Genomic DNA, 21,383 nt, shown 5'->3' on the forward strand with positions numbered 1-21,383 from the left:
ACATTGTGTCACAGACCTCCATAATTTCTCACACTTTGCATTTAGTCATGAGTGCAGAAATGCAGAAATGTTGCTTAGAACTCTCTTCAAGGAAGGACTAGTTAACCCACTGGGAGGAGCATGGTCAGCTGAAAGCCACCAGCTGTTGGCCTCTTCAGAGATGACCTCAGCTTTCTAGCGAAGGTCATGCTTTTGTTGGAATATCCCATCACTGACTGGATAAGGCCAGATTATGAAGCCCAGCTATTACTGCCCCTCACAGTCTGCTCCGGGGGGCAATCACTACACAAGAGCTTCCTATGGACGAGCACGGAGCAATGTCAGGTCAACAGAGTAGTCTGATGGCTTCCTGCCTTCCCTTTTCCCAGGTATTACTCCTCCCCCAAAAACTTCTGTACTTCGCCTGCCTTCTCACCATGTGCTTTCTAATCTGCAAAATTTTGCTTTTACATCCACTTGAAAAGGCCCTCTCTTCTCCTCCATGCAGTTAAATCTTCTCCCTTTTAGGAAACCTACACTTGCGTTCAATGCCTTCTATAAACAAACAAGTCTGTTCAGTCTCCTTCAGCCCATGTAAAAAATAGCGACAGTTATTGAACTAATTTTTACATTATACTCTGTCTTATATATGTTGGTTGTATTTTCTCAACATCTTAAAGGTGGCTACCATAGGTAGCAGACCTTCCCTGCCTAGGTCCCCTCAGATTCAAAATTTCTCTTTGGGTGGATGGAGCCCATTTAGTGTACTTTCAAAGACCAGCACTTGCATATCTTCTTCTGGCCACCTTGTCAGACTGTTGGAGCCACCTTGTCAACAGGTGCAGACAGTCAGAAGGGCCTGGATGTTTAGTTTTATTCCCTGAGCATGTCCCTTGCCACAACCTTGCTTACCTTCCTGAAACCATTAAACAATCTGTTGATTGACTGTTGGGTGAAAGCCCAGCAAATTTGCCTAGATTTAGACAACAGTGAGGCAAAAGTTAAAATCCGGCATTCCTCTGCATAATCATGATAAACCTTATTCTCTGTGGGTCTTGTGTCTAAAATTACACAGTTGCCTGTATCTTCTTCCTCTCCCTGTCCTGCTTCCTCTACTTCCAAGTTAATTTCCTCTGGGAGCACTTGTTTTAAAATTAATGGCACATAAATATTCATTCCTGTGTCTGCTTCTGAGAAATTCAAACTAAAATAACATATATATTTTCTGTGCACTACATGTAGCACCTAACTTTATGTGGAATATATTAGTTTAAACCATAAACAGTTACTGTTATTCAATTGTTTATGACCAGTAAGGATAGTCATTTCCAGTGATTTAAGAATTGTGGTTCCATATTGAATGATTGATCAAGAAGAAATGAATTACTTAATTTGGAGAAAAAGTAGATTAGGCTAACTTCAGCAAATGCCTCTGTACATTAAAAAAATCATATACACATAATAATAACAATATATAGGCATAAACACAAATGCATGGCAGAATTCATGTTGAGCAACCATTTTATATCCACTACGAGAAGAAACAGGTTTGAATCAAAGAAGATGATTTCTGATGACTTATTTGGAAAAATGGATACACTCTTGGATCACTGGATTTTGGGAAGTCTTTTGATAACCATTGCTTGAGTCCACAAATTTAGTTACAAAGATCCATTACACCCATGGCTTGGTAAATATGAACACAACAGATTATTTCCATTCCACAGATGGGAAAACTGAGGCCTGGAGAGGTAAAGCCATTGGCTCTAGTCACTCATCTAGCCCCAGCTTTGTCCTGCTCTACAGCTGTACTGCCTCCTCTCCATTTTCCCTTTGGGGTTGGAGGAACCAAGAGGAATTAAATAAGTGTGATGCTAAGACAACTTCATTGTCCTTCTTAGCAGTCACACACGTTTTCTTTTTGTTGAAGATGCTGCTGAGGCCAGCCTTATTCTCCGTGACATAGCAACGTTTTTACAGAACTACCTTTCCAGGGTAAGCAGGTAATCAGATCACTGGTTGGCTTGTCTTTGTCTCTGTACCCAGCTCTCCCAGGTGGACTTCGTGACACCTTTTGCTCAAGATGAGCCATTTCCCCTGTGTCTTGTATGTGAAATGTAAGGCTGACCTCAGCTGCTGTTGCTTTTCAACAATTAACACAAAGCTGTGCTGCTGGAGTTCTCTCGGTCTGCCTGATTTTATTAAGTTTATTTTCTTCACATTTCCTACAGTCACCCCACATTATCTTATCATATCATTTGCCTTTGGAATCGCAGCATAGTGCTACAATTCAACTTGTAAGATCCTGACAGTGTAGAATTCACAAGATTGCTCCCCAGATGCTACTAAATAAGTTTTAGTTGCATCGGGATATCCTAAAGTTGCTTAAGTGATACCCAAACCACCATTCAGGATAATATTGATAATGCCAAAAAAGTGATCTATAAACACAAGACTTAAATAATCTCCTACTGATAAATTTATAAAGACTAAATCTTAGAACTTCATCGATGTTATTAGCAGCTGACTTTTAGTGAGTGCTATTACTTATAACTGTGTGCTAAGTGCTTCTCAACAAACTAATGAGGTGCGTTATATTGTTTTTCCTCTTTTTACGGTGTCTAAGTGAATTTCAAAGCAAGAATGAGAGGCACCTTGAACATTATATCGTCCAGCCACCATGTGCATTTTGTATGCTTCTAGTGATGGATGTGGATGGAGATTGCTACATTCTAAGACAGTCTATTACGTGACTTCTTCCATATTCCGAACTAAAACATGTGTTTCTAAAGCTCCTAATCATCAGTTCTAGTCTTGGGGCAGCCCCAGGATGAGTTTAATTTCCTTTTCATTCAGTAGCCTTTCAGGTATTTCAACATGGTTCTTCTATCACTCATGAATTCTTCAACTTTTCCTCATTACCCAGGGGTTCAAGTCTCCTCACCATCTTGGTTGGTTGCTGTTTATTACATCCCTTTAAAAGTGAACACGTCACTTAGATGTGGTCTAATACAGAATACAGTGGATTCCCACCCCCCCCCCCAAAATATGAACACAACAAACAGATCATGTCCAAAATTTTTATTTTGCTGTATACCATAGGGAAAACTTACAGATAAAATTTTATAGTTTTTTTTCCAAGAAGATTCTTATATAAGAAAGCAACAGTATTTTCGGTATAATTTAGTTATCATCCTGCCTAGATACGGATGCTGAATCCAATGGCCGCTGAAGGCTTTCTCCAGTCTTACAACGTGAGAATGCTTTGAAGACTAATGAGGACATACTTATTCAACATCATTCTCTATTTTATTTTCACACTAAAATAGGAAGCTTCAGTTCCCTGGTGGTTTAGTAATTAGACATTATCATGGCTGTGTTTTGAGATTGGTTTCTGGTCAGGGAATGGAAAATATTCAGTTCCTAATATAAAAATATTTGACTGCCTCACTAAAAATACCTACTGCATCAAAGGGAAATTATTCACATAAAGCATTTAAATCTTAAACAATTGAATTTGTGGACTAATTGGCATTTTGTTAATTCATTAAACAAATACTGATGAGGTACCATACTAGGTAAAAAAAAAAAAAAAGTACTAGACAAGGGGAAATAGAATGCAAAGGCTTATAAGCTTAGATTACTCTCTTTAAGGGCTTTAAAAATCTAAATTAGAAGATATGTGTTCATAAATTATTATCATTTACAAATTTAGTTACAAAAGACCCATTACACCTATGGCTTGGTGTAATATGAACACAACAAACAGATCATGTCCATAATTTTTATTTTGCTGTATACCATAGGGAAAACTTACAGATAAAAGTTTACAGTTTTTTTTCCAAAAAGATTCTTATATAAGAAAGCAACAGTATTTTTGGTATAATTTAGTTATCATCCTGCCTAGATGTGGATGCTGAATCCAATGGCCACTGAAGGCTTTGCACACACACAGTATGGAAACACTGTATGGAAAGAAGAATAGGGTCAATTTTATCCATTGGAAAACATTAATGTATAATAATATAAGGTGAGTATATTTCCTCTGTCTTTCAGAAATTTTCCCCAACTGTTTGTACCCTTTAAGAAAAGCTTGTTATTTTGATATATTCCATCTGGAAACATCTCTAAACCAACTTTGCAGGTCACCATTGGGGTTAGTGAGGTTGAATAGCTTTGTAGATAAACCACAATGCACATTTCTTAAAGAATCTTATTTATTTGATATGGTTCCAAATGGCTTTGTCATTCCCTGCCCCCCGCTGATGATACATATTCTCATTTATCTTTCTCTCTCTGTAGATATCTTCCATGAAAAGAAGGGCTACAGAATATCAAGAAATCTGTTAGCCCAAGATTCATTGGTTTCAGAAAGTAGCATAAATCTGACTTTATCTTCTTAAATTATATGTTTTTACAATAGCCCAAACAAGTATATAACATAAGACATTATACATTCTCTGAAGAAGGAGACAGTTATGAGCAGTTAGCACTAACCCTAATGGCATCTGGGGATGGGTACCCTGGCCTGTTAGAGAGGTTTGAGTGCGGCATCAACAGTTTCCAACGCCTTCCACCCTCGCTTTCTCAGTGCTACTCAGATCTATTTGTTTCTCACATTGTGCATTGTTTATTCCATCCAGGCGCAGTTTCTCCGGGATTGTGATTGGTCCCAATTCCTGGACAATTTACAAGAGGAGAATTAGAGAGATGGGCAGCCCCTAATGCTGTAGCTGACCCCAAGTTCATAAGTGATGCCTGTCAGCTCTCTTTTCCATCACCTCTTCCAGACCTGTCATCTCTGCACTAGCACCTTTGGGTGCTTGCCTTGTGAAGTGCCCTAGCCCATCAGCCTTGAGGGGTCTGAGACCTTGGTTATGAGGAGCTTACAAGGTATTTTTCTACAATAAATGAGATTTTCAGGGTTATTTTCAGAACTGACACATTTATTTCTATCTGGTAGCAGCTTTTATTATTAAATAGTCCAAACATACATCATTTTATTACTGAGTGATTCTCTTGAAACATGACCTTTGTTTTCAGAAGTCCACAGGTTTCTCTGGGCCACTGGCTCAGCTCTGGCTTGATACAATGAGACCTGTGGTCTGCTCCCAGTGCAAGTGTTTCACTGATATTATTTATTCCTGATTTCCCAGTCTTTCCTCTGAAAACTTAATCTAAAGCAGAATAAAATGGTGATCTATGAATTATTTTTAAATTAACCTGTAAAGTAAGCACAGTGTGAGGACCATGCTCACTTCGATGTCAGTCCAGGTTGTCCTCTGGAATCCCACCTCCATCATTACACAGTTTATTTTTCTGTAAGAGAAATTGATTGCCTTTCTTGCTTCAACATATTTCTGCCTATTTTAAGAGTCATAGCTTCTGTCTGAGGTTTAATACCATCTCCCTTTCTTTTATTTGCTTTTGAAAGGTGTGATAAGCCTATCTATCTAAGACTGATTTGAATGTAAAAACTTCTTGTAACATTAACTGGTCATATGACCTTGGGAAGACCTCAGATATGACTCAGCAGAGGGTCTTTGACCACCTAGTTGCACTCATATGTTCTCAGTGCTTCAGATAACACAACTACAACATAAGTTCAGGGTCTGTTGGGATTCCAGAACTGGTTCAGTGTTCATACGATGTTGGAGGTGCACGGGACTTACAGGAGAGAGAAGACAGTGGGCAGGTCCACTCTGGTCTATTAGGAAAGAAATGATCATGACTAGTGCCAATTTCTGGAACGACCATGCTCACAGGAATACTTGTTTTATTAAGACAGAGTCTCCATAGTTGCATAGTTAAGTATCCAGAGATACTTAATCAGAATCTCCATGGAAATGTTTAAGATCACCCCCATGATCCTTATGATGAAGAAAGTTTAGGAAACATTGCCTTAAGGAAAAGGTAACATGTGAGGTGCCTTCCAAAACCTTGTAATATTTAAGTGGTGAATGAATGTTTCCTGGTTGTCTGGAAAGCTGATTTATGAGAAGATAAGAACACTCCAGAGATGCCCAATATCATGCTTCCTGCTGGGATATCTAGGAAACAAACTGTGGTAAGCCTCCCTTGGGCTCCCCATCATCAAAATGCATCTATTCTGCATAGACTCAATTCTGAACGTGCTAATCTGTGACTAGATGCCCCCTGGTGAGCCTGTTTCTATATTTATTTTATTTTATTTTTTCATGAAATATTTTTTACTGTTATTTATTTTTGAGAGAGAGAGACAGAGAGAGAGCTCAGGAGTGGTAGACAGAGAGGGAGACAGAAGATCCGAAGCAGGTTCTGCGCTGACAGCACAGAGTCCCATGCAGGGCTCGAACCCCACCAACTTTGAGATCATGACCTGAGCCAAAGTCCGAGGTTTAACTGAGTGAGCTATCCAGGCGCACCACCTATTTCTATTTTCAAAGTGGGTCTTCTGGACCTCTGGTTTCCCTGCCCAAAGTATCTCCATCAGAGAAAATTCAACCATACCAATATTGAGTGGCAAGTGAGCCATATGTGAGCCCTCAAAACACACAATAGAAAAGAATAGTGTGCACATTAAAACCAATCTTAACCTTAGTGTCATCTCCCCATAAATCTAATGTAACAGAATCTTGGAGTTGAATAGGTTCCGATATTCCCATAAAGCACATGGTGTTCCCCCCATGGATATTTAAATTTCTCTTCCAGCAATTGTTAGTGTTTTCTCAGCTACTCACTATGGTACCAAGTAGGATACTAATTTTAGGTGGAAGTAAGCAGTAAGGACAGATGAGTTAGTGAGAAGAAATATCTCATTTTCATTAAATTCTTACTATCTTGAGAGTTTCATAGCTACTTCCCTTCCAAAGTGCTTGCCAGACCATGAACGAAATTTTCTCCAATTCATAGTCTACTGTCTTGGTCATACATTGCCCTGGGTTCATCCTCTCTATTATAAAGTTCCCTGTATTTGACAGTCTCCTCTCTGTTTGACAGGGCCCCTTCCTGATCACATACTGTTGAATACAGATTTATTTATTTATTTTTTAATTTTTTTTAATGTTTATTTATTTTTGAAGGAGAGAGATAGAGAGAGAGAGAGAGAGAGAGAGAGACAGTGTGAGTGGGGGAGGGGCAGAGAGAGAAGGAGACACAGGATCCGAAGCAGGCTCCAGGCTCTGAGCTGTCAGCACAGAGCCCGACGCAGGGCTCGAACTCACAAACTGCGAGATCATGACCTGAGCTGAAGTCGGACGCTCAACCTACGGAGCCACTCAGGCGCCCCTGTTGAATACAGATTTAACTGTACAGGCTCTCACACTTAAATGCCTCCCTGGGGCCAGGCATGGAAGCAGGCTTGGGGGTAGGAGCAAATGGGAAGAATATGCACCTCCAGCTGCTCTTTTCCATGTGGAAATGCACATCTGACCTAGCTGGATCTTCCCATTTTCTGGGATAAACTAAAAATCTCATGTTTTTCAGTCTTGGTAATTGATTTTAATTTGTCAAAAATGTTTGCGAGTCAAACACACACCTGTGAATTATATTGAACCCATAGAATAGCAATGCACTGTCATTGAATTATAGCAATAAATATAGCCTCAGAGCCTGTTGGACCTCCCTAATTTTACTGATAAGAAAGCACTAGGGATGAGGAGCAGATAGAAGGGATAGAGTGATATTTGGCACATAGGTATCTGCCTTTTATGATGATTGTCTACTCCCATATATGCTGAGTTCCTACAGATTCCAGAATGCATGCTTTGATCCTTTCCTTGACTGCTTCATTAACATCCATGGGTTTCTCAAGACTTATTCCATAATTCATGGAACTGTTTGGCTCCTAAACGTGAATTATAGATACTTACACAGCCATAATTCAATCAGGACTGGAGAAGGGTCTGAAATGCGTGATTGGTGGGGAGTGGTGCTGAGATTTAGTACACTTGCTGCCTTTATCACCTCATTGACAAAATTTGTACATCTTGGTCTTTAATTATTTCATTAATAAGATCGTATAACTGATTATTCTGACTTGTCAAATTCTAAAAAAAATATGCACAGCTATATATTTTAGAGATACAAATGGAAATAAACTATCATTTAAATCAAACCATTGAGAGCAGTGTTTTAAGATGATTAAACAAATTGGTAAATAGTTTTTCTAAACAAATGGTTTACAGATTTATTATTGTTTAAATTACTTTCCATGTTGTGCTGTGAAGAATGTTTCCACATGGTTTCCTGCTTTGTCTGAAACAGCTTTTTATAGAGTTGGTCTTCTGAAATTTTCAGATATTTGAAAATAAATATTCCACATGGATTTGAATTTCATGAAATGCCCATTATTTGTAAATTGCCTTTAAAAAATAAAAAAGTGCTAATATTGTCCTAAAGTGAATGGATTGTGCACAGGTTTCTTTTGTAGATGTAACCTAATTAAATATACATAAACAGAAAATACATTTTAAAAATGTATGCTTCTGTCTTTACTTCCATCTCTTGGTCTATAATATTTTCTCCAATCCCCTGATTGTTCTCTGTTGGAGTTCCGATTTCTCTTTAAGAGGAAGCTTCATTCAGTTTTCTCTCTGTTATTTATGTGCCTGTGTGTATGATGTCAATCACTTCTGCAGGGTTCCTTGGTGGGTTTAATATCTGACTACAAGGCAAGATGCCAGTCTCTGATTGAGCTTTTAAAGAGTGCAGCCGAGAGAAGATGTCCTCTGGGCCTGAGTATGGTGTTCAAAATTCCAAGATTTCCCTAAACCTGGTCAACTAGAAGCCGCAGGGTATCAGATGCTGCCTCTTGTCCTCCTAATTTAAAGTACATGGAGGTAACCGTCAATACTTGACTGGTCATCCCGCCTCAACCACATAGCAAAGTATTTTAATTTTAAGGGGAAATGTTCACATGTTTAGAAGACTGTGTCACCCAGGCATTCCTTTAGCAATTTCCCCAAGGGTGAAACTAGTCCACGTCCTCAGAAACTGTGTCCTGAACGACCAGATCACTCACAGTCACACACATGCTCACACACACACGCACGCGGGCCCTGCTCGGCTCTATGCAATGTCCTTGCATGTGCGCCGCGTGTGCCCCTCTCCGGTGCACAAGGCCATGCGGCCATGCACTGGCCGATTGCATGAGAGGAGCCGGTAGAGGAGAGCCCCGCTATTGCTGTGAGACTGACTGCCGGTGGCAGCCAGCGAGAAGGAACCTGCTAGGACAGACACTCCTGCTCCCCACCAACTGCAGTGCAGACTCCTCTCCCGCTTCCTCCCTCCAGCCCGTGGCGTCGTCGCAGCCCCTGCGGCAAAAACAACTCTGATAAAAAAAAAAAAAAAAAAAAAAAAAAGCCCTGACCCCCCCCACCCCCACCCCCTTGCCCGCAGGCCCGGGGCCCGGGTGGCAGCAGCGCGCGCCTGCACGCCGAGCGCTGAGCCGCGGCCCCGGCCGGGTGGCGCGCGCCGACGGAGCGCGGGAGGTGAGGGACAGCGTCCCCGCGGGGTGGGCGCCGCGCCTGGCCCGCCGCCGCCGCCGCCGCCGCCGCCGCCGCCGCCGCGCCCGCGGCACCATGACCGCTGCGAGCACTGGGGTTACAGGTTGGTCACGGCCGCCCGAGGCCCCGGGCGCGCGCCGGTGGCCCTCGCCGGGCGGGGCCGGGTGGGCGGGGGGCGAAGGCCCGGAGCTGGGGGGGAAGGGGAGAAAAGGCGCCCCAGCCTCTTCGGGGAGGGGGTGCGGGCGGCCGTGAGGCGCCTCCCTGCCCCTGCGGGGGGATGCGCCTTCCCCGCCCCGCCTGAGCTCCGGTGGGCGCGGGGAGCCAGGGCCGCCAGATCCAGGCCTGCCCCGCCAGGCGCCCCAGGGGCAGGTGGCGCGGGCCGCGGCGGTCGCGGCCCGCGGCGGCCCCTCGGCACCTGAGGGCGAGCGCGCCGTGGGGTGAAGGGGACAACCCAGCTCCAGCAGGTTAACGAAAGGGGCCGGGGCCTTGCCCACCCCACCCTGCTCCCTGCTCCTGCGGCTTGCTGGGAGCTTCAGAGTCCTCATTTTATTAATTGGTCCTGTTGAGCAGCTGTCCTTAGGGAGGCCACAGGGTCCTGCCTAAGCAACAGCGTTTTGTCCCTTAGTCCTTAAGAGACTGGCTCGAATCTTAAGAGGGCCCCAGAATCCTGAGCAAGGAAGGGGCTGCCCCTCTGACTCGGAATTTTCCTCTTTAAGGATGGTTGATAACTCTGAATTCAGGTCTTTATACATTCTTGAAGCATCATAGGATAAATTATCAAGGACTTGTATTCGTACACGTGCAGGTTCAGGCCTCCTAAGGTTGTAGTCTTAATCTCGTGTTTGTGTATCCATCAGATAGGCCCAGATTTCCCTGCTGGTGGGTACCAGTGATTGACTGTGCTGTATACGGAGGCCAAGGTCGGAGGAGAAGACCTTTAATAGGGATAGGAAATTAACAGGAGGCTATTCTTTTACAGTTTATGCTTCACATTTTTATAGCTACGACTGTGATTTGATTCGATATTAAGTAGGAAAGGACAGGGTGGTCTATGACAGTTATTCCCCAGGCTGGTATATGGCAACAGTGGCTTTTTACATTCAAAGATTAAGTTTCAGGGCACCTGGGTGGCTCAGTGGGTTAAGCGTCCAACTTCCGCTCAGGTCATGATCTCACAGTTCATGAGTTCCAGCCCTGAACGGGGCTCTGTGCTGACAGCTCAGAGCCTGGAGCCTGCTTGGGATTCTGTGTCTCCTCTCCCTTTCCCCCTCCCCCACTCATACTCTGTCTCTCTCTCAAAAGTGAATAAACATTAAAAAGAAATTTTTTTAAAAAGATTAAGTTTCAACTATTCTAAATAAAAATCATGGCTTCTCAAACCTCTACAACAAAAATCCTAATTGATTGGGTTTTATTCTGTGGGCCTTTCCAGGTTGGATTTTTATTCTTCTGTGGTATATTTTCACCCAGCTATTGCTAAGGCCAGATAAAGTGAAGGAAAAATCAGGCTTGAGAGGAAAATTAAAAAGTGAACAGGCTCATAGGACCCCTTTTCTGTTCATAGAAGATGTGACATCTTGGCAGAAGAGATGTGGGGTCCCTAATAAGGACAGTGCTAGAACCTGTATAAAAACTGGAGATGAGGGGCTTATGGGTGGCTCAGTTGGTTAAGTGTTCAACTTTGCTTCAGGTCATGATCTCACGGCTTATGGGTTCCAGCCCCGCAGCATTGGGATCTGCGCTGACAGCTCAGAACCTAGAACCTGCCTCGGATTCTGTGTCTCCCTCTCTCTCTGCCCCTCCCCCGCTTCCTCTCTCTCTCTCTCTCTCTCTCTCTCTCTCTCTCTCTCTCTCTCTCCCTCTCAAGAATAAATAAACATTAAAAAAAACGAAGATGAGTCAGGTCATGTGAAATGGTGGTAATGCAGTTATAACTTTAGATATGGCTTACAAGGTATTCAAGAGAGGAAAAATACTTTTAAAAGAAAAAAGAAGTACTCAAAATTGTATAATTTCTTTGCTGTTTAGAGACAAAAGTTTGAGTGGCATTTTCTTATTTGCTTATGGCCTTTCTTTGAAATGTGTTCCATTTGTGTCTCTTTCCAGCATACATTTTGTGTGTGTGTGTGTGTGTGTGTGTGTGTGTGTGTACATACCTGGGCATGCATGTACATATTTGTTTTTATCCTTTATCAGTGATGCTGGGATAATTTCAGAATTTTCATGTTATATAAATTATCTCAGGGGAAGAGTCACAAGTGGATTTCCAGTTTGTGAAGAAAAAAAAAACACATTTCCCCACAACATTATATCCTACTTATAAGCCGAGCGGTCAGCCAGGAGCAGGGAGTTCAGTGAGGAACCCTAAAATCTGTCAGGAAAGGCAACCATGTAATCAAGTGGACAGATAGGGAGACGTCCTATTTGCTAGTTTGGGTTTGGAAACTATGAGCCAGAGCTTAAAAAAATGATGAATTGTCTCCCAAAACTGGTAACAACATTTTTTTTAAAGCTTTATTTATTTTGAGAGAGAGAGAGAGGTGGGGTGGGGGGGGGGGGGGCGGTCAGAGGGAGAGAGAGAGAATCCCAAGCAGGCTCTGCACTGTCAGGGCAGAGCTCAATGCAGGGCTCAAACTCAGGAGCTGGGAGGTCATGACCCAAGCTGAAATTAAGGGTGAGAAGCTTAACCGACTCAGCCCCCCGGGGACCCCAAGGACACTTTAAAGGTTAACTATACATGTTATATGATTTTATCTTCTTCAAAGACCAATGCAAGAAGCCTTTATACCTTCAAAAGTCTTTGTGTCATTAAACATTTTTAAATTTATCCTTTCAATTTTAAGGTAATCAGACATGATGGAAATGACAGACATGGTAGACAAAAGAGAATAAGCATCCACAGTCTAACAAATGAACACAAGTGATTATAATATCTATGTATTTGTTATGTCTTTTTATCTATTTTATCTATTATCTATGCCTTTTAAAAACTACATGACTTTGTGTAGTGGAATAAGGGCATTGTATAATTTTTATACTGGCTTTTCCACTTAATATTCAGCACAAGCATTTTTTTCACTCTATACAGTTTCTTACTAAAAAAATTCTAACTAGCTGTATACGACTATGCCCCATGAATATAGCCTCACTTCTATGGCCATACCTCTGTCATTGGAAGTTTGTTATTTTCAGTTTTCATCATTATAGTGTCCTGGTATATAGGGTATAGGGATTTATTTTTATTGATGTCTTTTATTCATAATAAGTTCCAAACAATGATATTCCTGGATTATCAAAGGTATTTGATAATCAAAATTAAATGGATTATCAAAGTTATTATGGAGATACATAATATATATTATGGATATACTGTGTATGTATCCTCAAGTTGTTTTCCTAGAGATATAAATTTGGATAAGATGTTTAATATGCTTTTTGCAGTAAGTCTGCCTTGTTTTTAGTATTTGTGGATCATTTACCCTCTTTTTACAGGAATTAAAGAAGATAAAACAATATCTTGGATATATGACCTTTACGCTAGGTAGAGTTGATCTTTAACAAATTCATCTATTCTTTTTATTATGTTTATTTATTTTAAGAGAGAGAGACACAGTTCAAGCGGGGGAGGGGCAGAGAGAGAGGGAGACACACAATCTGAAGCAGGCTCCAGGCTCTGAGCTGTTAGCACAGAGCCCGACGCAGGGCTCGAACCCACAAACCATGAGATCATGACCTGAGCCAAAGTCAGATGCTTAACTGAGTAAACTACCTAGGCACCCCTTTAACAAATTCATCTAAAATCAAGATAATCAAATACACCTGTTAGTGTAAAACCAAAATAAGAATGTTACAATAGTGGTAAGTTGGGGTGGGGTGGGAAATAGTAAGTAAATGCAAGAATGATGATGTTTGAGCTCAGGAGTCTAATTCTGGTTTTTACTTCCTACTCAAACTTGAAAAGAATGATCAAAGGACTTTATATAGTGAGAAACCTGTACCCCACAGGCACAGGGAGGGGAAGGCAGTGGGGTGTGGACTCCGAGGCATTTCTGGTAGTTTCGGCACAGATGGAATTGGACAGATGGAACGGATGGGCAAAACTAAGGTTCAGGCCACAGTTCCCTTGCAACTTGTACAAAAAAATCAGGAACAGACCTCCAGGCAGAACTCCTTCATTGGAAGGGGTGAAGTCTAAAGTTGACTTCTGAAGCAGTTTCTCCATGAGACCCCGGGGCAGGCACAGCCATACCAGCTGGAATGTGCTCCAAGGACAGGGACTTACCCCTGGGTGCAGAGAGGGGCACAGGACTGGGGCTTCCGTGGAGGGAGTCAGGAGGTGAGAAGACCAAAGATCGGCACACCATGGCCAAAGGGAGAGTGTCTGCAGAGACTGAGAGTGGGACTTCTCTCCAATTATGCAAAGGAAAGAGAGGAGAGACTTTGTTTGGAGCAGGGTGATATGTCTGGAAGGCAGCCAACAGACACACACAAAGGAGTGCTCTTCTTGACGGGGAGATCAGAGCAAGGGAGCAGAAGCCTCCTTCGAAGTGAAATGTGATCCCTGTTTTCTTTTAGATGAAAACATATAATCCAAATATGCAGATGGAGGTGGCTTATAATGGACCAGGAAATACTAACAGAAAGTAGCTAATGTCTTATTATAGCCCAGTGAACACTTTGCATCTGAACAATTGGAAAGGGAAAAGTATCCCATCAGTATCATGATCAAGTTAAAAAATGTTTCTGGGTGGGCAAGATGGGTAAAGGGGGTCAAAAGTGTAAACTTGCAGTTATAAAATAAACAAGTCATGGATGTAATAATGCATGGCATGATGATGCTAGTTAATAATACTGTGTTGTATATTTGAAAGTTGCTAAGAAAGTAGATCTTAAAAGTTCTCATCACAGGACAAACATCATGAAGAGCTATGGTGATGGATATTAACCAGACTTATGGTGGTGTTCGTAAAAAAAAGAAAAGAAAGGAAAAATGTTTATCTGTCTACAAAGGGAGCATTTGACTGCTTTTAACTGCTTTCATATACAAAATTAAATATCAGCAAGCAGTAAAATACTATTCTGAAAATGTGTAATTCTGCAAAATACCAGAAGGCAATTCTTGCATGATACTGATGTTGGAAACAAAATGAAATAGAAAAAAAGATAAGGAAATCCGTATTAGGCAAGTCAAAGAAAAGGTGAAGTATGTAAATAATAGAACAGCTGTTTGAAACATGATTAAGAAAAAAATGGACCTTAAAGAAATGAAAGTTACTATCTTTAATAAAGTTATCATTACAAGCCTTCTAGCAATGCCAGCTATCACAGCAATATAATATTTTTAGCCAAAAGTAGTTTTGTGTGTCTATTTTAGGAGACATGGTCCACAGATGCAGTAATTTCTCAAAGGATTCCGCAAACTACAGTGAGATAGCATTGCATGTCTAGGAAGTAAAGGAAACAACACAACAGAACCAGAGAGGGCAAGAAAGAGCATATTTAAAATCATGCATGAATTCATTATAAAATGGGAAAGCTTTAGCCATGATAGAAAAAAGCTAAGAGCCATCACATTCCAGTGTTTAAGGCATATTAATAATAGCCATTCACATGTGATGGCAAGACCTGAGGAATGAGGTCAAGAAGAAGGAAAAAAAATAAAAATGGAGGTCAGTGAAGGAAGATGTTGGAGAAATTGGGTGTGCAGTCTTGAGAATGAGTAACTGGAATCAGATTTTCACCATGGAAGCAGAGAAGTGGGTAGTTGATTTATCAACAGAACAAAGGCTAACAGATCCTGGTGTTCAAACCAGCAGAAGGAAAGAGGAGGCATAGTGGAAAATAAATCCAGGACTTCAAGCTCGGGTGATGGTGGGTGTTTTTGTTCATATTTGCTATGCCTAGACAAAACGACTAATGATTTCTTCATCTTTCGGGCAACGGTGTCTATAGATGAAACCATTTGCCATTTGCTTCATTATTTTCTCTCTCTGTTCTCTGTTGTCATTATGAAATCCATAGGTTTCACAGATCATTTCCGGAGTAGAGGAAGGAATTTTAAAAGTTACTTACTATTTCTAAAAAAGACATATTATGGAAGCCTATATGAGACAAGATACATATACGTTATTAGGCAAGATACAAGTCGGTGATAGCTTAAGAAACCAATAAATAGGGGCGCCTGGGTGGCGCAGTCGGTTAAGCGTCCGACTTCAGCCAGGTCACGATCTCACGGTCTGTGAGTTCGAGCCCCGCGTCAGGCTCTGGGCTGATGGCTCAGAGCCTGGAGCCTGTTTCCGATTCTGTGTCTCCCTCTCTCTCTGTCCCTCCCCCGTTCATGCTCTGTCTCTCTCTGTCCCAAAAAATAAAATAAACGTTGAAAAAAAAAATTAAAAAAAAAAAAAAAGAAACCAATAAATATATATTATAAAAGTGGAGATTTTAAAAATCCTGGATGATGTAAAACTGGAGTGAGAATCTCTCAAGTATGGAAACTTCCTTAACTATTCCTCCCATTAGCTAAAACAGAGAGATTAAAGTGAATATTGTGAATAAGGGCTTTAAATTTTTAGAAATAGAGCTTGTTGGGTTTGGAAACCCCTTTCCTTGAATTATTATTTCCATTTCCCTCAGTTTGATATATCAATACTTTATGGAGAAAAAAATATTAAACTCTGGGGAACCTCAAAACAATTTTCTCCTTTTTATTAAGTAAAAATTAAAGCAATATTAAAAAATAATTAGTGGAACTACACGATTTGTTTTTGCTTTATTCACTTCAAGAAATGAATAGCCATTTTCAAGGTATATTCTAGACTGAAAAGTTATAGTAGAAAACCCAAGTAAAAGATTTCTTAGTTATATTTTCATAAGACAAAAACCAAAATCTTATTCTTGTATATAAAGTATATTCCATTTAGTTCTTTTTTTTTTTTTTTTTAGTAAATTCTGAAGTTCTCTGAGGAAGACTTAAGAATAGAATATACTGCATGTACATACACTTATAAATCAGATTTCTATTTTGTCTCAGATTCTGTTTTGTCTCAGTTGTTTATAACTAGTCTCTCGTATTCCCCCCACCCCTCCAAAAACCAGTCTTGACTCTGAAGTATAAACTCTGGAGTTGTTAAAATGCTCTTCTGAGCATCTATATCAGTGACCTCATCACTAATTGGGAACACTTCTGGGAGAGTGTGTTAGAATTGCCTGGGGAGGGTTTTTTTATTTTTTTCAACGTTTTTTTTTTTGTTTTTTTTTTTAATTTATTTTTGGGACAGAGAGACAGAGCATGAACGGGGGAGGGGCAGAGAGAGAGGGAGACACAGAATCGGAAACAGGCTCCAGGCTCCGAGCCATCAGCCCAGAGCCTGACGCGGGGCTCGAACTCACGGACCGCGAGATCGTGACCTGGCTGAAGTCGGACGCTTAACCGACTGCGCCACCCAGGCGCCCCGGGAGGGTTTTTTTAAATACGGCTTCCAATACTCCATCCCAGAAGGTTCTGACTTAGTATGTTTGACTTGAAGGATGCCTGGGGTTGAGAATGTTTAAGAATCTCCTTGGATGGGGACGCCTGGGTGGGTGGCTCAGCTAGTTAAGCATCTGACTTTGGCATAGGTCATGATCTCACAGTTTGTGGGTTCTAGCCCGATGTCTGGCTCTGTGAGGTCAGCTCAGAGCCTGGAGCCTGCTTCAGATGCTGTGTCTCCCCCTCTCTCTGCCCCTCTGCTCACATTCTGTCTCTGTCTCTCTCTCTCTCTCTATCTCAAAAATAAATAAAACATTTAAAAATTTTAAAAAAATATCTCCCTGGATGATGCAAAGATTCAGTAGTCATTAGAAACTACTATTTGGAAACTTTTCACCTTCTTTGTCCCAACTTTATGGATCCCTATTACAAAATTAAATGATCATAGAAAAAGAAATAAGTAACTCCTTTTGAATTTCCATCCCATTTAAGGACCGTATGCTAAAGTTTTGCCAACCACTATTTTAAACCATCCATCTTCTTTGTCCTTTGCAGATTCATTACAAGATTAAGCAACCACAATAAAAATAGATAATCTTCTTTTCTGATTTTTCATAATGTTTAAATGAGAGTAGCAGTTTATCAAGATAAAATGCCTGTCACTGAACTCTTGGGAGATGAACACCCCTGGAGGCTCTGCTGTGTGTGGAGAGAGGGAGGACCTTTTCGGGCTATTAAGATTAAGAAACGTAACCTTCTTACAAAATCACACCATCCACCTCTGGTGATTTTTATCTCTGACATTCTTTTCTTAAAATGTTCTTATACCTGCACCGTACCCGGAATAAGTCACAAAATTATAAATGTATATCCTTCCCAAACTCAGAGTGAATGGCAGGGGCTTGTTCAAAGGATCGATTGGATTTTCGGACTAGGGGATAGAGAGAGGCTGATTGCCCTAATTTGTAATCGATACAATGATTAAGTGGCACAAATACAGCCCGGTGCCCTCTCCTGTTGATGGGCCAGTTTGGTTTGGGAAGTAGGGTATAACAACAAAGGAGTGTTAAAGCCATCCTAGTCTATCCTGGATTCCTTTCCAAATCCAGTGATTTTTCAAATGAGAGAAAATTCAATTTTCACAATTAAAACTGAAACAAAACAGAATTCTTAGTGAAGTGAGGACAGTTTTGAGGCATTTGTAGAAGCAACCAGAAAACAATAATATGTGGTTTTCCTTCGGGATTTGGGAAGTAGAATCAGTCTAAAGAGCGGGGACCATTTTCTGTTTTTGATCAGTGTTGCTGACAAAAGGGGCAGAGAAAGGAGGAGCTGGCCTTGGGGGTGGCCCTTTGAGATGTCTGGCTTCCTCTGCTTGGTGGCCCGCCTTGGGTGGCCCCTGTAGTCAGCCGAGACTGGACCATACATGTAACAATCTGTTTTTGCATCATTGCATCCTGATTCGGCAAGGGCCAAGATGTAGATGAATAAGCACCCAAAAGAAAAGTGCGTTTGGAGAGAGAGTCAGATCTTGCTGCTGTGATCCCAGGGGTCAACATTTCAATGATGTCTTAGTTTTCCTGCTAAAATGATGTGTTCTGCTGATCGCTGAGGCAGACATAAGACTCAGGCTGCTTCTTCTTTTTTTTTTTTTAAACATTTATTTATTTATTTACTTATTTATTTAGAGAGCTTGAGCATGGTAGGGTCAGAGGGAGAAGGAGAGAGAGAATCCCAGGGATTGGGGCTCAGTCTCACAACCGTGAGATCATGACCTGAGCCAAAATCAAGAGACCGATGCTTAACTGACTGAACCCCCTGGGCATCCCCTTTCTTTAAAGTTTATTAAGTTCCAGGCTGCTTTGAGAGAGAAAACAACACAGCCACCTGCGTTTTCTGCAAGCAATTAGAGGGAAAGAGGCATCTGGCCCATAAAAATTCATGAGCAAAGGGGACTGATGACAGGCTTGCTTGAGAGTGGCTAGGAAGGACTCGCAATGCAGCACTAGGGGCAGTCATGCGCGAATTGGGTTTTACTCCTTAGACATGGGAGAGGCAAGATTTGGAGAATCTCTGACCCTGATACCTGGGAAAGAAGATTCTAGTCACCAAGCCTCGGAATGGTTAGACTGAAAGACATAGACAACTGAATATCATGGGGGCAAAGATCAGGAAGTGACCTTGGGCAGGGCACTTACCATCTCTCAATGTCAGTTTCACCTATAAAATAGGAGTAGCAACACCTGCCAAACTGGGGCATGGCAAGAAGGAGGTGAGGTCATCCCTGCAAAGCTCTTAGCTTCACACATCATAAACTCTCAGCAAATGTTAGGTGTCATTTGTGTAAGCTTCACAACTAATTATTTTCATATTTTATTTGTTGTAAAGACATCACAAATGAATTTTATCATTGTTGCAAAACATTTGAAGTTTGCAAAGGTTCTTGAAGTTCAGACTTCCTGGATTCTACAGTTGTTTCCAACTCTTGTGGATTTGGACAAGAGACTTGTAATCTGTAAAATGGGGATAATACTAAAAACAACTTCAGAGACATGTAAAGGCCTTGGCATAGAGCCTGGCACAGAGCCAACTTTCCATAGATGTTTGCTTTCCTCTTTCAAGTGTGTGTTGGGGGAGAAAGAATACATAATACTTAAGCTTTATTCTTTTCTAAAATTATGTACAGTAGTTTATGGACCATCACCCTACCATAAGAATTGATAAAATGCAAAAAAAAAAAAAAAAAAAGAGCAGCTTCAAGAGTGTGATAACAGATTTTTTATCATTGGAAGTTTCTTGGGATGTAATGGATTGCAAAATGTAGATGGAGAAGTCCTGTCTGCAAACTCCACAATGTGTAGTCATTCTCTTAGAATGTTCAGAAGGTAGCTGGCCCACCTCTCGGCATGGCCCAGTGCATTATTTATTATTGGGATATTTTAGATTAAACAGCTACCGCTTGCTAGCCTCTGATTGATAGCTTCCATTTAGTTCGGATTTTCCTTGACTGAAGAACAGCCATTCCAAAATAAAATCACAACCTTGACCATGTTCCAAGCTGTGGATTTTGAGAATGGCAGAAGGACTTCTTTCAATAAACCCTTTCTTCCTGCCCTGGTATATTCTCTGCAGAAAGCATACCCTCTTTTGCCCAGGTGTCATCAGTGGGATCTATTTTCTAAGTTCACATTCTCTGCATATTCAGTCAAGAATTTATGAAACTAAAACAGACTCTGGGAAATTAAGAAATCTGTCATCTGTAGGAAATTGAGACGGCCGTCTCTACTATAAGATGTTAAGATTATCAGGTGAGAGTTAGTAAATGCTTTTCTTTCCTTTTTTTTCAAAATTGTAGAGAAAAGGTAATAAAAACATAATAGAACATTTCTAGAATTCACCCTCGAGGAAAAAGACTGGATAATGAATGACGACTTCAGAAACCAGAAAGTGACATTTAGATAGATTCTATGAGACATTTGATGATTTCTTTCCAGAAAAAAAAATTTTTTTAAAAAGATACATTTTTAAAAACATGTGGCAGGAATAACCATAAAATGAATCATATAAACAAATAAATTCAATTTTAAGAAATGAGAAATGTCTGTACTATTTTCATAAAAAATAATCGATGCCAAGAGTTTATAATCAGGTTGTCTGATTAGACTATGTTGAAAAGTAGGGTTTTTTTTAAATTAACTCTAAGTTGTAGCATAGTTAATTTTAATTTTCTTAATGTTTATTTTTGGGAGAGAGAGAGAGAGACAGCGTGCAAGCAGGGGAGGAGCACAGAGAGAGGGAGACACAGAATCTGAAGCAGTCTGCAGGTTCTGAGCGATCAGCACAGAGCCCGATGCGGGGCTTGAACCCACAAACCGTGAGATCATGACCTGAACCAATGTCGTATGCTCAACCAACTGATCCACCCAGGCTCCCCCATAGTTAATTTTAATAGTGCTGTAAACCATATCGTCTTGGTTCATATCTTGACTCATCTCTGTGCCTAAACTCCCTCATCTGTGAAAAGGTCCTTATAAGAATGGAATGACATGATACATGACATGCTTAGGACAAAGCCTGACACATGACAAGGCCTCAGTAAACGTTGTTGGAAGGAGTCTGTTTTTACATGGCAGTTGACCGATTTTGAGGGGGAGTCAACTAATGAGCTCACAGTTTTACCCTGGCAACTTCCTTATCTTCCAAAGCATTCATCATGCTTCCTGATGAATTTCTACAGGTGTGTGTGTGTGTGTGTGTGTGTGTGTGTGTGTGTGTGTGTGTTTGAGGATTGTTACTCTTTTTATAAAGCACTCAGACTGGGGAATATATATTCAGCTCTGTATCAAATTCTGTCTGTAATGCTTTTCCTTAAGCAGTTTTGATTATTAAGATCAAAGACAGTTATTGAGCACCACGAAGAAGGAGTTGCTGAGTGATGGAGTACAGGTGGG

The 21,383-nt window shown here is 41.0% G+C and overlaps 1 protein-coding gene across 6 annotated transcripts in view; it reads left to right on the forward strand.

Annotated features, from left to right (window-relative positions):
• Positions 1-9,400: 9,400 nt before the first annotated feature.
• The window catches only part of NALCN (sodium leak channel, non-selective), a 333,612-nt gene continuing 321,629 nt past the window's right edge, over positions 9,401-21,383 (forward strand). For 4 of the 6 annotated variants that reach the window (XM_058743516.1, XM_058743505.1, XM_058743527.1 and 1 more), the window contains exon 1: positions 9,402-9,567. The gene's annotated coding sequence lies outside the window, so the exon portion shown is untranslated. Of the gene's footprint in view, positions 9,568-21,383 lie in introns of all 6 variants that reach the window. The other 2 variants (XM_058743569.1, XM_058743534.1) reach the window with 1 other exon arrangement.

This window comes from Neofelis nebulosa, chromosome 1 (genome assembly GCF_028018385.1).
Source record: "Neofelis nebulosa isolate mNeoNeb1 chromosome 1, mNeoNeb1.pri, whole genome shotgun sequence".
NCBI lineage: Eukaryota > Metazoa > Chordata > Mammalia > Carnivora > Felidae > Neofelis > Neofelis nebulosa.